This window comes from Embiotoca jacksoni, unplaced genomic scaffold, assembly GCF_022577435.1.
Source record: "Embiotoca jacksoni isolate LCO1_2020_lvr unplaced genomic scaffold, fEmbJac1.0.p SCAF_1, whole genome shotgun sequence".
Taxonomy (NCBI): Eukaryota; Metazoa; Chordata; class Actinopteri; family Embiotocidae; genus Embiotoca; species Embiotoca jacksoni.
This window is the reverse complement of record NW_027185229.1, coordinates 12,671,973-12,689,638: the sequence shown is the minus strand read 5'-3', so window position 1 is coordinate 12,689,638 and position 17,666 is coordinate 12,671,973. Positions and strand designations below refer to the sequence as shown.

Genomic DNA, 17,666 nt, shown 5'->3' with positions numbered 1-17,666 from the left:
AAAAGTCCCCAACAAATGCACTATTTCCTGCTGTTTGAGTAACATTTCTAAAAACAACAGTGCCCACTTGTTTTGGGAACGTTTTTTTTGTTTTTGTATTAACTTTGTTTGTGTGTGTTTTTTTTTAATGGTTTCTTTTATTCGTTAATGTATTTGAATGGTGCCATTTTGACACGTTGCTTGTAAAATAGTATTTGCTACATTGTGACAATATTTCCAAATGAAGCAGATCAGAGGCTAATCTAAAAATAATTTTAAAACTTGAAGAGAAAGTTCACAATTCTTTCCAGGCTGCGGAAGTCTTTGTTTTTGGAGGTGACAGGCTGATAAAGTCGGACAGAAATTTATCTGGGTGGTTTCTCCTTCAATTGTGTTACATTTCAAGCAATGATAAAACTCAGACATGAAAAAGAATTAAAAACACGGAAAGAAATTCTTATCTTACTGCAGAGAAACAGCAGCGACAGCAGCAAACAAGTGAGTATGTGTAAGAACAAAACTTTGGTGTTTGGAACTGATGTGCTAGGACAATGCACAGCTTTACCACCACTGATGTACACTATTTCAGCTCAGTTTGTATTTATTCAGTAGGAAAGCAATGTAATACAGACATTTTGTGTTTATTTTTGTGGTAACTTCATAGGTTTAATGCCTTAGGATTCAAAGTGAGAATGATGGGGGACATATGCCAGGGTCAGAGATAACACCGCACTGCACAGGACGTAAAAGTGAGTGTGTGGTTTTAAGAAGTTATTATGTTCAGCTTAAGTGAGCAGGAAATAAAAGCAGAAAAGCAGCTGTTACAACCTCTGAGCTCTTTTGGAAACATGGTTTACTGTCACAACTAAAAGGATCACATTTTAAAGACATATTGCTGCAGAAGATGCTGCAAATTCACTTTTCTCCATTTTATTGGATGACAAAAGAAGTGTCAAACATCTAAACACAACACAAATAATACGACATAATGATATTATCGTTCAAAGAAGTCTGTCAGAAGGCAACTGGCCTGTTTCATATGTTGCACATATACCACAAAAGTCTAAAAAGCAACCATCTTGTACAAAACGGTTACCTGCCATCCTAGAGTTCACTGATTTTCAAAATAAAATGCAAATCACGTTGTTGGGCACAAACGGTTCCTGATCATTTGCAAACGACACTACACACACGGGCAACACACATAACAAGCAAGTATAGAGTGTTGTGTTTAGTTTTATTTAAATTAATGTTTCACAACAGAGCAGGGTTGTGTGGGGGAAAGTCATGTAAATGAACCAGGAACCAGGTATGTTTTTATTCATGCAAGCACAGCTTGTGTATCAATAGACTGGTTGTGAATTCTCTCGATCGGCGCAGAAATAAACAAATCGTTTGGAAAAAGGGTGGCAACAGGCCACGTATACGTTTATCTTCCAACACAAAAACATCTGTCTGCATGACTTTCTCTGATGGCAATGCAAATTTACTGGTCAACACTGAGAAAGCAGTAAAAGAAACATTAAAAGGACTTTTTGTCATTGTGGAGGGGTGAAATGTCAAACTGTGCATGAGCTTGATCAGTCCATGTATTTAATTATATTTAATATTCCACTTTTATTATGATCAACACAAAATCTGCTCATTATACGTTTGTAGGTTCTGAAAATTCAGAGGCACAAAAAAAGCTACTGAAAAACCTGCTCATTCATGCCCCGGTTCCCAAACAATACAGGGCCGTTATGTGATGAGCATTATGGGAACAGTGAGACAAAAGAAGCCTGTAGTTAGTGCTTAAAACTCACTGCATACTTCCCAACAAAAGCTTCCCTCTAACCTCTACATCAATTGAAACACACCTTAGTCCTGTACGAGCTTGTATTTTTGACATCGCGTGCTGAATAAACAGACATGCGTTCAACATAGGCGTGCATGCACATAAGAAAAGTTTGGAAATTGTTTTAAGGGATTAGAAAGTGTTCACAAGTAGCATGAGAAACGCAGGGGAGCATTCAAGAATGCTTCCGCTCTTTCTTCTTCAAAACTGATTTACAGCTATTGATAAATAGCCAGCCCCGAGAGCGCGGGGCTTGACTCCCGCATTATGAGTGCGTTATTATGAGCTTATGACGGCACTCGCAGATGAGTGAGAGCACATTCAAAGCGCAGCTGGCAGAATGTAAGTGAACAGCATGCGAAGGACACAATGAGCTTTTATAGAATAGAAACCTAAACAAATACGTTACTGCTTTTACACACAACTTATCAGATGCTTTTAAAGTGCATTAAACACATAAAAAGGTTTCAAGACATTTTTAACCTTGAGAGCAGGGACACAGACTTAAGTTTGTGTGTGTGTGTGTGTGTGTGTGTGTGTGTGTGTGTGTGTGTGTGTGTGTGTGTGAGGGTGTGTAAAGCAGGGATCTTACCTTTAAGATGTGAAGATGCTGACTGGATTGTGTGTGTGCGAGGCTGCTGCTGTCTCTGCGTGTCTCTGAAAGTGGCTCATCCTCAGTATAACACTTGCACTTTATTAGCCACCCAGCATGAGCCACTGTGTGTTCTTTCTCTCTCTCTCTGTGTGTGTGTGTGTGTGTGTGTGTGTGTGTGTGTGTGTGTGTGTTTCCTGTGTACAGTTATCTTTTTCTTTTCCTCTACAAAGGCAACAGGTGGAAAGTGTTTTAAAAAAAATTCCTGTGAAGAGCGTTGAGAGATGAGTACCCCTTCCACCTTTATGTTTTCTTTACAAAGACATGAATTCAAACAGCTTCTCCGAAAATGTTAAATATCTCTGCATTTAATTACTGCTCTCTTTCAAACTGTTTGGCTCAAAGATTAAGAAAAATAACACAATTGACGCTTAAACGATGACCAAGAATTTCTAAGCTCAGCTAACAAAAGCAGTTTGCTCAAAACTTGCGCTAAAAATGTACTAGAATTGGTCTTGGTGATCATGATGTTCAGAATCACTAAAGACTCCATGTTCACAGTTCATGGTGGCTTAACATGAGAAGAACAGGCTTTTAGACAGTACAAAAAAGGATATGGTGAGGGATAGAAGTTGACTGCGATATTACACTCTTGTCAAGGCTGATGTGAAGAATTAATTTGAATAATCTCACTTCATCCACTTTTTACAGTGCAGAATAGAAGAGAAGCCGCTTTACCAAAAGTCAAGCCTAAATAGAAAGATCAATTCAAAGAGAATAATTCTTAGAAGTCAGTTCATCCAACTGAACAGAATTGTTAAGCAATAAACCTTCATTACTTTAATGTACAGACCACCAGGTCAACGCAAATATATTCCATTCACGCAACCGTGCAATTTTTTGCTTGAAAACTAGTGCACCAATGATAATTCAAATAAAAAGCAATAAAATAGTTGTGGTGATCGATTAATTGACTTATCCCAGCGCAATAATGGTAACATCGCACAAAAATAATATAATGTATAAAGTTTATAAAGTACTAACAGATTCAGTAATAGTAAAACATATCACTGCGACGTGCCTTTCTTATGAGTGTGTGTTCTTACTACATGCGCTAGAAGCTCGGTAAGAGAGCTTTTAAGCCACCTCCTGATGAAAATATCTGCAGAAGAACTTGAAATCATGACAGACTAGTTTTGGTCAATTCAAGTCAACTGTCCAAAAAAAACCTCAGTGTCTTTTTTGAGGTGCTAAACCGAGAAAGTTTTCACGTCCATCGCTGCAGCACATTGTAGCAGCTTGTGATTATTTTGAATTGGTATGTAACGAGCAAATTAAAAGAAAACATTGCATTTTTTTTTACTATTATTATTTTTTTGAGGAACCTTGACAACAAATCAATTGTCAAAAAATGGACGATGATTCAGAACTCCCCCAGAATGTCTCAAAGTAGGCTTTCAGGGGAACACGTCCTTTTCACCTGTAATTTGAACGATGAACGTGGGTGTCTATGGGGATTGACTCGCTTTTGGAGCCCAGCATTTTACCGTTGACTTTAAGTTTAAACCCCGGAGGTTGCCAATTGGATTTTTGTCACAACTTAATATGGACTATGAAGGTAATATTTGATTTGTTTTGGATTTCTATGAATATTGGCCACCAATTTAAATGGAAACTGAATCAATGGGACATTGTTTAGATGGTTCTATCAAACTTTGATGTTTAACAAATATCAATATCAGTATCGGTCTAAAAAAAAAAAAATCAATAATCAACCTGGTCAGACTGTGCTTCTTATATGGTTAACTAAAGGGAAATGACTAATGAAATAAAATGACTTTTAAAAGAAAAATAGCCACAACTGTCACTTATTTTCACAAGGTAATAATGAATTTATCTTTTTTTTGTTTTACCTAAAATTGTGAGAAAGAAATGTAAACTCTAGTTTCCAAGAATCCAGGCCATTGTCTTCAAATAAGAAACAGTTCAAAACTGGATAAAAGCAGCAAATCTTAACATCAATGCAAACAGAACAAGCCACTGTTTGCAATATGTGGTTAAACATGACTCAGTGAAGCAATTAGCAACTATTTATTCAATTTCAGCTCTAAAAATAATAAATTATAAACCATGCCTACTTAAAGTAACTCTTCATCTGTTTTTTTTAATTATCCCTCAGTCAGATTAATTAATTTGAACAACAAAACTTTGTAGCAAGATAACATAATATCATCATATTATCACAATATGATTCAGTCACTGTATATTGTTTAATAACTGGCAAATAAGCAGTAAAAAGAATAAAATGCACAAGATAGATAAATGATGTCAAGCGCTGATGCTGACCAGAGTGAAGTTTCACAGACATGGCTGTGAGGGTCCATGATCCTAACGCAACCATCAGAGACGTGGATAAAACAGTCGACTATCAAAGTGTTTATCACCCAGCTGAGTGTTTAAACTTTCAAAGATCTTGTGATTCTTTCAGAGGAGACAATACAGCGAGTTTTCTTTAAAGATCACAAGGCTTTCCCGAACCCAGTATTGTTCTGTGTGATTGGCTTGGCCTCACTGCGCTAAAGGACAGGCTGAGCGATACACACACACACACACACACACACACACACACACACACACACACACACGAAAACACACCATTATTCTCTATTGTGGTGTTTCTCTGTGGACTCAATAGGATTCAGAAAACAATGTCCAGAGGATATAGAAGGTCAGCAGGAGAGAAGGGAAAAAACCTTGGTCTGCTCTGCTGTCCTTATGGTGATGTCCAAAGTATAGGAAACTGTACACACGCACACGCACACACTCACAAGCAGGCTATTTAAAATGCAGTGGCAACTAATTCAACAAATGCAACATATCATGAACAACCAGATGCGTTGATATAAAAAACAACAACAACAACAACTAAGAAACGAAAAAAACAGAATGTGTACCCCCTTATTTTCTATATTGGAATGCTCTGAGGTGCACTATGGGGATTATAACATGGCTGTTGAGGATTTGTATTATATCACTTATTTATAGCTCCAGTTTAAGCCCATCACCTATTACCCTTATATCTGGACTGATTGGGGATTTTTGGTGTTAAATAGTAATTGGAGCTTAATAACGGAAACCAACAATGTTGATACAATACAGATTCCTTGTTATTTTCTTATTTTTGAGACCAAAAGACATTCTAATTGCTACATTTTACATTTTACAGTGCACTTCAGTGCACACCAGTGCCCTCTGGTGAACATATGATGAAGTGGTGACAGCAGTTTATAAAGGACCTCAAGCCTACTCTCATTTCTGTACTGCAATGTCTTGTTACCTGTTGGCCAACAAACACCCATACTAATACACAGTATCTGCAATAACCTAAAATTAAATATATAAATGTTTATCAGCTTTAATCACAATGGTAAATGGTCTGCACGTCTATAGCACTTTACCACCTATTACATGTGACTCACAGCACAACGTACATGTTTTTCCTGAAAAAATAAAGGCCTAGCAATCTTTAAAGACGCATTATGTTTACTAGTCAGTAAAAAACACTTTCCCTTTCTCCTGAGAAGCCATGTTATAATCTCTAAAATGTACTCCAACAGAGTTCCGGTACCGAAAACACTGCACTCTACCTTACCTTTGGAGTTTGTCTTGAATCGTTCTGATCTAAAACTACTTTAAGATGTACTAGGGAGATGATTCTAACGGACACCTCCCGGCCAATAAGAAACTAGTATCTCCTACGGTTGTGACATGAGACATTAGGCCAACTGACAGAGAAGGAGTAGGTGCACGGGTTACCTTTCCCCCCCGCGTGAACCCATTCACCTGGGAAGACAAAGTTCCCAACGATAGGGTGGTGGTGGAGGTGAAGGGTGAAATGCTAAACCACTCCTTGAGATTATCGTCCGTGCGAGTGTGTGTCTCAGAGTTAGGAGAGATATATAGTGCACCGTATGTGGCCGTGTTGGCAGACACACTCTTAACGTCTGCACTGCCCGGTCCTGTTGTCAAACTGTAGAGAGATCGAAGATCATAATGGGAGTGTTTGCATGAAAGTTATAGGATATGGAGATTCAGCAGTGCTGTCTCTGTAACAAGCCCAAAAAGAAAAGACAAAGAGAGGTGACAGCAGCTGGGGGTGTGAAGATGGGAATGAACAGCAAAAAAGGAAAGAAAGGAGACACAGAAAAAAAGGTCAGGGACTCCCCGCTGATGGACAGCTTTGTATGCAGCCAGTCACTGTAAAGACAGGCGCAGTCACTCCTTTAACACACACACACACACACACACACACACACACACACACACACACACACACACACACACACACACTTTTTCCACACAAATCCTCAATTTCGGTGTTTAGTGTGACCCACACTGTGACACGATGACCACAAGCTTTTATATACTTTGTACTCTGCCCCCAGACTGAGATATCACCTCTGAACTGGTAGCAGGTCTGTGAACTGTTTCACACCTGACATATTTCGGACACTTTTCATCAGCTGATAATTCCTAAAGGACCCTTGTCCTGGTACTGTACAGCGAGAGTCACTTTTTTTTTTTTTTGTATCTTCTTTTTGCCTTGTGACTTAATAACTTAAAACTACATATTTTTACAAAACATTTTTAGCACTTTCTTAAAATACAAATATTTGACTACATGGACAGATTCTATCATTCTGAAACTTGATGAAGTTTCTAATTATTCACTGTCAAACTTTAGACAATCTGTTGAAGCAGGGAAGAGAAAAAAAAAGGGTGTTTATGCCTTCGCTGAAATGTTGACGCCTGTACCTATTCTCGGTGAAGCTGCTGATATCTGCTCATTAAGGTCTGCCAACAGAACTGACACCATCATCTTCATCATAATCATCATTTTCATTACCATTACATAATTGAGTAGCAGGAGCAGAGGAGGGCAGCGCTCTCATTTCGAAAGGAAAAAAAAAAATAAAGAAGTCACAGGAGAGAGTGAAAAAAGTAGATAGAACGAATGGAAGTTTTTCGAAGTTGGAAGTTCAGTGATGAGGCGGAATTTGACTGATCACAATCAATAATATCACTTAAGATTCAAGAGAGTTTTGGAAGTTGTCAAAGCAGATGTGGCTTGATTTAAAGACTCCCGGTGAGTTCTAATCTGTGCAGAGGTCCCGAAACACCTTAACGATAAAGCTTAGGACTTATATGAACTGTGATCACCAAGCCCGCACTCACCAGTCCCGGTGCGCCCTGCGCTCTCCACGAGAGAGGGAAAAATAAACTTCCGTCCTCCTCCTCTTCCTCTCCCGCTTTAGTTGCTCACCGCATGCAAAGCTCGGTGGTTTGGGGCAGAGGCTGCTCGGTATGTGGGCGGACTTCTGCTCCCGGTCCTTCAGAGTGCAGAGAGCCGGTCGCTGCGGCTGTTATGTGGTTTTTAAGAGGACGGCTAGAGAACACAGAGAAGCGAAATACTGTTGCGGTGCGTAAATGTTTTGGAGACAGCTAGCGCACGCACTCACTCACTCACTCACTCACTCGCGGTGACTTTCTATCTGCTGGTCTGGGTTCCCAACGCTCACTGTCCGCAGCGCCCTGTAGCTCACCTCCCACTTAAAGGGAGAGGGACTGATTTCCAGGTGGTGGCGGTGGGGACAGAGAAGAAGAAGAAGAAGAATGAACCCAAACAAAGAGTGTACCAAGGGAGATGGCGAGTCGATAATCGGTCACTGCCTCCCTCGTCATATTTACACACATATTGACCAGACAGTCGATGACTATTGGTTGGGTTATCAATTGAGAGCATCTTTTCCTCCTTTTAGATCCATATCCAATCCGGTATCCGTTGACAGCATAAGGTTGAGTACAATAAAGTCCACTAACATCATTAATGATGTCTTAAGACTTTAGAAGTAGGGTAGCAAAAGATAATGCAGTGAATTATCATTTTTTTTATCGCCTACTAATCTAGCCATTATTTTCTGTGTTATTTAGTCTTTAGAATGTCAGAAAAAAAGTTAAGATTGGAGAAAAAACAACTTAAGTTGTGTTTTTAAACGTCGGGCTGTATAAAAAAAAATGGAAGGGAGGGGATGGTGACATTTCTATTTTTGCTGAAGAGTGGGAAGATCAAAACACGAGTGAAAAAAAGTAGAGACTGTCTTAAGCTTTTGCTTCACGCTATTTGTATGCAAAAAGCATATACAGTTTATATAGATATCCAAAAGTGTCATATATATTGATATATATCCAAACGTATATTAACAGTACAGTGTGAGTTTTAATCTGCTGTTAAGATAGTACTGTGCTATTTTAAGCTATTTGCATATGAACAGAATTAAATAAAAGCTAAAAGGAAGTTTGTTGATTTCATTCTACGGTTAACATACATTTGCTGGACACTGTAGCTAATGGAACTTACACAGTATGCCTGTTTTGAGAAACACAATACGTAATCACATCAGTGACTGAAACTTGTCTTGATTTTACTAATCTATAAACCTTTGTAACATAATAGAAATCAAAATTGTAAAGGTAAATGTGCTGTATAAAAGGGTTAACCGCGTTTAATTTGAAAAGTCTGTGGTGTTTAAAAAAAAATAAGTTATTTACTTATAAATATGTTGGAAGAGTTGGGGCTCCAAATGGTCCACTGGTAAATAAAAAAAATAAATAAAAAAAAAAATAAACCATAAATTTCAGCACCCCACCCCTAATGCCAATTTAACAATTTCCATACAGTTCCTTATTTAATCTGACGACAACCTAACCCCAAAAATATTCAGGTGCAATGATATAAAACAGGAATGTCCTCACATTGGCAAAAGAAAGAAAATGTTTTGTTTGCTAAATGATTGACATAAACTATCAATTTATTGTCAAAATAGGTGACTATAGATTTCTTAGTGCATTGCTTGTTTAATTGTTTAATCTTTAGATATTTTCAACCAAATTACACTGAAATCCTCAAAGTTACCCAAAGCTTTTCTCTGAATGACATTTCTGAATGACTCTCCAGTTTAAGTCAGTCATCTCAGTCATCAACTTCTTTTCCATTGATAGCATGGCCAGTGCCTTCAGCCTCTCCTGAGTCATGGTGTTTCTGAGAAAAGGTTTCATTCTTTTCAGGGTTGAAAATTAACCAGAACAGTTGCGAATTGTTAATTCTTGTGGACGCTGACAGAGTGTGTGTCTATCTCAAGCTGCAGCAGTCTGCGTAAACAAGGATGTGGGGCTCTGTGTGTAGCTGGCCCCAATGTGTGCACACAGCTAGTGTCTGTTAGAAACCTTCATCAACACGGATATTGATGCATTTACTCGGATGATACTCGTACTCCTCAAAAGTACCTTATCGGCACCGGATACTCGTTTCAGCCGAGTACTCATCCCATCCCGAGAAATAACAGAATTTTCCGCAGTTCCATTTGAAGTTGCCGTTCACTCTTATTTGGCCAGCACCCTGTACCAGGAAGAATATGTATTTACACAGAAATTAACTAAATATAATTTGTAATTTTTTTTTATTGAATGCTTACAGGTGCTGAGAGACTACCGCATATATTTTACGAGCAAACCATTATTATGTTATTAATTTATGTTTTACATGTTACAGTAGTATATTTTTTCTCTCTCTCTCGATGTTGGAGGGGTCACCGCCACCGGTAGAAAAAAGTGGGTCTTTTGGAACAAACAGAGTAAGATTTGAAATGAAGTATTTCAAATTTTAAGAGACATTTCTAAAACTCTGAACATGTTCATACCAGTGTGGATTAGTTAGACCATGTGGTTTCAGTTAAAATTTTCTGTCCACACAAAAATTTTAAATTAATTCAAAAATAAAATCCCCATCAAATGTGATGCACCCGCTGGGCAGATTGATTTGAAATGTTGGTTAATTAAAAAGTGTATAATGAACTAATTTTTTTTTTTTTTTTTAATAAATTTGTTAAGGTTGCAATTGCAGTTGTACAGTTGGTACTGAAGAAATATCTATGCATTACATGAGAGGTATGTTGTAGCTTGTGGTTTGGTCGAGGAAGGTGATGACTTAACTGACCTGCTATAAATATTTACAGGACAAAGTTTCACCGAATAAGGAGACGTGTCCTTGAATTTGTCACCCATGTTGAGTACAACCTTGACTCTTAAAACCTACATTTATACACTACTTATTTGCAAAAGGGGATTTAGGGTAGGTAACGCCTTCTGGGTTATGTTTTTATCAACTTAAGTAGGAGGTTTTCATTGCAAACAATCCTTTTCTTTTATATATAATATCTGCTTTTAAAATCTTATAACTGCACAAACTAACTGAAGCATGGCAATTTTTTTATGTTGATATTTAAGCACTTGTAACTGGCTTCTGTTCACCAAAGACTGTGGTTTTGGCTGTACTGAAAAAAAAACTGCACTGAAGATGTATAGATAACATGATTTTGTTAACATTTAACTTTAACCATGACTTTTCCTAACCTAATGCTCAGATGGTTTGTTACACAGTTCCGTCTAATAAGTTGTCTTTGGAAACTGTTTGGGAAAGTGTACTTTCAAAAACTACTTTAGCAGGTGACTGGATGAACCATCTGCCTGACAGTCTATCAATGGCTAATTTTAACCAATCAGATAGAATACATGCATTCTGATAGTTGGCGTGTCGGTTGACAATTCTTGCCATCTTTGTATGGAAGATTTTGTGATATAACTGATAATATAGCAGCTTCAATGGCAGGGGTCTCCAACCTTTTGCCCTCGGAGATATAATTTGACAAAATGAACTTGCCCGAGAGCTTCTCGTGTTTAGTAACCATATTTCACATAGCTAAGCTCCTCCCAAACCAGCTGAATGAGCTTCTTCTGTGAACAATAACAAATTGATACTCTTCACACATTTTGTATCACAATAGCTTAAATTCAACAGCATGTGCATGTTTTTTTCTGTATGCATTTCTTTAAGTGTTCAGTTGATGAACTCACATCTCACATCTGTCAGAAATTTGTTTTCTTACTTTATGTGTCTTTATTTTCTGTGTCCACATATCATTGCATCACATCACTTCCCTCCACGTTTCCTCTATCTGTAGTTCACATGCAAGTGTTATTCATTCAGTCTTTTCAATGAAATGCACTGCATGAAATCAACAAGAAAGGTGTATGCTTAAGTGTATCCACTTAAGTTCACTCTTAAGGAGTCATTTAAATGTTCATCTGTCGGTCTTGCTCTGAAGTTACAGCTGGGATGTATCACTGGGGTCAACCGACTCATCGCTGTGGATCATTTCAGCCACACCGTAGTCTTTTAAGCAATGTTTTCAGGTCATTCACCTTCTCTGTTTATAGACCGCTTGCTGTGAACTTTGGTGAAGTAAAACTCGGCATTAGATCTTTTAGTGGCTGTAATTAGACACACAGTTTTCCATTCTTGATTCAAATATTATACTTTTTGCCTTTTAGTGGCCAGGCTTGCTGTCCGCGGCAATTGTTAGATCTGTTGCGTGCATGCTAGCCTGTTAACATCCCTGATGTTACTGCGTCTCTGGCTTAACAAAACTTGACAGCGGCTAGGAAATATTGACAGCTGATTGGCTGGCTGTGAATTTGATTGGATAAAAATGTAAACAGATTTACCAAAAGACCTTGGGTTATCAAAATGATATACATATTGTTTGATCCTTCCACTATCTACTCAGAACCGGCTTGTGCTCTTATGATAGATTGTGATCTGGGTTGGAGACCCCTCTTCTATGTTTACCTTTTTCGTTGGTTTTGTTGTTGTTGTTTTCGAACGAACAATCGCTTCTCATTGACGTCACACCTGAACCAATTGTTCCTCACAGGATGCTGATTGGTCCGAACCACTGAGTAACTTGGGGCCAATTCAAGAATGTCCTTCATTGCAAGAACAGATTGCTATTTAACGTAATCTAGGTAACAATCAATATTTCCCGCAATACATAACAAATCAATTGTAAATGAACATGATTTCTTCACCTAATTGTGGACTGTAAGGTCCACAATTGTAAACATGCAGTTTCCAAAGATGGTACAGTTTTTAAAGAAGATCAAGCATTCTTCACTGCTCCTCTCATGGCGATTAAATAATACATAACCCATCACTGCAACCAGCATATAGATGTTTGACATGAGCCGGGTTTGATCGACTTTCGTATGTAAACATCTTGCAAGTGACAGAAAAAAATGCAGTACATCAATGCGAACCCTGTTTTTCTGAACAGTTTCCATCAGTTTATCTGCAGTTTCAAAACTCTCAGTTTTCAATGGGGGAAAATGTTGTTTGGTAATGATGAACAACCAAACCTTGAGCGAGTAAAAAAATGGATCTTTATATATACGCTGTCTGCGTAAGTCTGGACATACTGTACAACAACTTTGACTTACTGTATCTGTGTGGATGACTGTAGCAATAAGGGAGGCAAAGAAAGAAAGAAAGAGAAAGAAAAATAAATCATTGAGGTCATGGGAGTGCACACAGTGAGGAGAAGATAAAAGGAGGCGCGGCTCTATGGGGACAGAGAGAGATACAGAAAGAAAGAAAGGAGGAGAGAGAATGAAAGAGAGGGAGAGAACGAGGTAGAGAGAGCTTGGCTGTGCATTGGGGAAGCCGATGTGCCATTTCTAATCCCTCCTGTTCGTGGCTTTGTGCCGTGGCCCAGCAGGAAGTGGGAGCTGGGCAGACAACAATTAACAAAAGAGCTGTGAAGAATACAATTAGCCATCAATGGCCAACCACGGGCCTTTGTGCCTGTCGCCATGGAGACGGCACAACACCACTATACCGAGATTACAAAACCCTTTTCTACACTTCTCCTTTTATCTCCTCTTTTCTCTTTTACCCTTTCCCCTATTTTTCTTTTTTTTTTTTTTTTCTCTTTTCTTCCACTTTAAAACTAATGTACTTTTTTTTTTCTGGAGTTCATTTCCTGTGTCATGTATTTTTTTTGGGCACACTACTATTCTTGTGAACGTGTGCGGGCCCTCCGTGAAGCGAGCTGCGGTCCGTTTGCTTGACTACTTGACTGATAGTCTGGCGATCCGATCACAAACTGACCTGTCAGCATCAGTCAGGATGCTAATTTTATCCAATCCTTGACAGTGTTGTCATCTCTAATCCTTTGGCAAGAATGTTATTATATTTGACAGCAACCTTTTCAGTACCTTTGAGCTGTGGTTTGGTAACACCTGCTCTGAGAGGTAACTGCCTCCACTGACTGAAGTCCAGAGCAAGCTTTTCATATTCGGTCTACCTTAACTGATAGAAATGAGGTCTGACCATAGGCTGTATATAGTTGAACAACAGTAAAGTGCGAACAGAGTTGTGAGCCAACAGTTGCAGCTTCTGGTTAGCGCCGTCTTTTGCGTTTGGAGCGAGATCCTTTCACCCGGGGTGTTGCCTTTCACACATGTAAACTCTTCACACTACCAACCAGTCCACACATATACCCTGTTTCCATTTGGCTACATCAAGTCAGACATATCTGACCAGGCCGTGATCGGATCACAAGTGGCCAGCAAAAGTACAGGTAGAAACGCACCCAGGACGCCTTGAGATCCGACCTGTTCAGGCCTCATTCGGAGGTGGCCTGGCACGCATGTGGCCACATTTGTTTAGCAGTGGAAACGCAATTTGTCCTCAGACCGCCTACTCAGCTGACGTCCTCTGAATATCAATAAAAATAAATGCAACTGCACGTTCCTGTGCTCGTATCTGACCTGGTGCTCCGATGTGTTACCGTCACGTTACAGAAGGTTAGTTAAAGGTGGTTTGGGATTTATTTTGTTTTCTCCATTGAGTCTTTCACCTGATCTGATCCCTGCCTGCTCTTCTTTCATTTTTATTTAATCTCCTGTGTGATTCTGCCAAGCACAGCTGAACTGTAGCCAACTGACAACAGGAGAAACGTACTGCAAACTTACGTTATGAAACAACTGATTAGTGAATTAAAGCACACATGACGCTTGTTTCACCACAGCCTCCTCTAGGGTTTTTCTTTTCTTTTCTTTAATATTGTGCAATTTCCAAAACGTCGGCGCCACAGTGGGAGCCACAGCAGAGACGCACTGTGGTTCAATAATTAATTAATCTAACGAACTAGACAGTTCCTCATTTCAGGCTGTGATTTAGACTTACAAACTCCAGTGTTCAGACATTTACAAACATGAAATACGTCATAGCCCTATATTTGTAACAGACGACATTAAACAGCCTACCTGTAACTCCTCTTTTCATGTTTTGGTCTGTCTTGTAGTTTATCTCCTGTAATTTCTGACATACATCAGACGTACAGCTGAGAGAGCCGCCGCCCCCTTTGATCCACTTTAACAGAGATCGTTGGAACAATTAATTAACCTGACCCGAATCATTGGGGTACTGATGTTCAGGTTCCTGTTCTTGTTGTCATTTACTTGTATATGTACGTGGCATAGCCTACTTGTTCATTTGCATAAAGAACGGAGGAAGTGAGAGCCGATCTCAAGTGGTCACCAAGGATGCATGTTGATCCAAGATGGAAACTCTCGGCCTACAGCTGGGCACTTGTGATCCGATCACGGCCAGGCCAGATATGTCTGGATTGAAATAGCCAAATGGAAACGGCCTCACAGGCTAACATTAGTTACTCTAGCAATATATCACTACGAAGAAAGTTATCCAAGTCAAGTAAAAGCATTAAACTTACCAAAATGCATGAGAGCATCCTGACACAAGATTTATTTAAGTAAACACAGAAATTAGACATGTGGAACACACACTCTGTATAAAAATGGACATGCATCTGGGTCTAAAAAAAGTGAAGTCAATGCAAAAGTGCCTTAAAGTGCAATGCCACTGAGGGCCACTAGGGACTGGGTCCAAAAAGCCTCTGACACTAATAGATTCCCTTTCAAAAAGCATCAACTTCTATCATGAAAAACAAAGTCAATACCTTTTTTTTTTTTTTTTTTAAAATACAGTATCAGTTAATAGTCACTCTCTCTGATTGGTATACTGGTGGTCTGTTTGAAAATAATTCCATAATTATTATTTATTAATAAGATATTAGGCCTAAAGACAGATAGGCTTTGGGGGCTTTCCTGATTTAATTGGCATAAAGTTGGACCTACTGACATGTATGCTCTGGTTCTCAATCAGATCCACCCTTTATCCCCCCCCCCCCCCCCCCCCCCTCAGCTCATCCAAATATGGTCACTTATGGTTCCAAAAAATGGCAACAGCAAAAAGCCAGACTCAAGGTCTGAAAACAGCAGTTCACAAACCAATAGGTGGGTTGCCGCTTGGGTCCATTCTGATACAGACATAATTATTGTTCATAGCTCTCCATGTCAGTTTTGCTATAAATGCAACAAGGCAGGAATCAAAACTTCAATCATTCAACATTTCTCTTTCTCAAAACTTCAATCATTCAACATTTCTCTTTCTCAAAACTTCATTCATTCAATATTTCTCTTTCTCAAAACTTCAATCATTCAATATTTCTCTTTCTCATAACTTTACTCTCTTCACTGTCCCTTTGGGAACACACAAACAAAAACAAAACATGCAAGCACACAGCGTTTGACAATAAATGGAAGTAAACAAAGTAGGACATGTAACTGTGAGATGCAGAGATGTGAATGTAAGATGGAAAACAGTGGAGGGGAACTTTGTTAAAGTGTCAAACTGAGGAATGTGTAACCCTGATCCAGGACCAGATACTATATACAGGCCTAAATAGTTATCTCCTGAAACTTACAATCACAAATATACTCATATAATTTGTTAGCCTTTTGGAAGAGTGTTCCAAAAATGTTTAACAAAAGAATTTATTAAACAGTAAGAAATCTATTTAACTACATGCAAGTTGGGGGGAGTTTGCAGTTCAGTTAATTTGTTTCAACAGTGACTGTTAATGAGGATACAGTTTTAATGACAAGTAATGCTGCAAGACAGGCTTTATTCTACTAGTGGTAGCAAAGACTGGCCACTGTCTGCGCCACGTCTATTTTGACGGAAGTGCTTTGGAGATCATTTCAATCTGCACAGAGCAGATGAGCAAGGCAGGAAGCCTGACACAGGAAAGCATAAAGCATTTTAAAAAAAACACTGTGAGCAGACTCCCAATTGTACATCACATCACTACCTCACCATATACCCCCGCAATTTTCAAAGTAGGACAACAACAAAAAAAAAGCATTCTCCTCCCACTTCAGATGCTGTATGTGAATTAGATACAAAATAATTAGGAGGAATAATGATTTTTTTTTTTTTAAACAATTAAAACACAGCAAGCTGTATTAATTGGTGGGCTATGGCACAAATAGAATATAAGAACAATAAACACAAAATGGACAACAACTATAAAAACGTTATGAACATTTACCCATGCTAGAAGCACAAATATTAAGAAAAAAAAAGACTAAATCAGAAAGTTTAAAAAAACGGCAGGCAAAGCACTGTGCTTCTGAAATGCTGCTGGTACGAAGCCGATCAGAGGATGGAACAAAACAGTGGCGCACAAGCGACTTGACAGACCTGTGCCCGGTGGAAGATGCAGGTTAGGAAGAACTGGATAGATACAACTGGACTGAAAGATTGCGTCGAGTCATTTCAATGAAAAATGGCTTCCTGTTGCATTATTTCGAAATATTTTCGAGCTTCTGGGTTTTCTTCTGTGTGCACGACCCACAGCATATGCACATTAATGTTCCTCCTGCTTGCCTTGCCTGCATAGACTTTGCATTGACATAAGGTCACAAAAGTACAACTCACTTCTCTAGGTGCTGGGGAGAATTTAAAAATAGGAAACCTCATCATAATAGAACGAGTAATAATGGTCTTGTTGCAGTTTGCAGATGTCTTTTTTTTTTTTAATATAATTTTGGGTTAGGGAGAAAATGTATTACCATGGGAAAAATTGTCAGCAAGACTGAGTTGCAGCACCACATCTTGCTCTCTTAATACAGATTGCATGATGTTTACATCGTTAGTAATGACTTTTATCTTAATACATAATGCTTCTGTTCCCTTTTAGTTATACCTGACTGTAGATCAATAAAAGAGAATTCATACCAAGTTTATGTTTTTAATATTCTGTCAATTACAAATTCTGTAAGTGGTTCAGTGATTGAGTTAGCTCACCAGGCAAATCTTGCAATTTACGTTCTCAAATATAGATGAAGATATCTTTTTCCTCAAAACTAGAGCCTTTGCTTTCCAACAATTTAGGAGGAGTCAAATGTAAATATCGAATGAAATCAGGGCAACAGCTG

At 38.7% G+C, this 17,666-nt stretch overlaps 1 protein-coding gene across 4 annotated transcripts in view; it reads right to left on the bottom strand.

Moving 5' to 3' along the window:
- sox13 (SRY-box transcription factor 13) overlaps nt 1-7,929 on the bottom strand; it is a 48,530-nt gene extending 40,601 nt beyond the window's left edge. For 3 of the 4 annotated variants that reach the window (XM_069170807.1, XM_069170716.1, XM_069170979.1), the window contains exon 1: nt 7,644-7,929. The gene's annotated coding sequence lies outside the window, so the exon portion shown is untranslated. Of the gene's footprint in view, nt 1-2,408; nt 2,493-7,643 lie in introns of those variants that run through there. The other variant, XM_069170895.1, reaches the window with a different exon arrangement.
- Nucleotides 7,930-17,666: the final 9,737 nt, after the last annotated feature.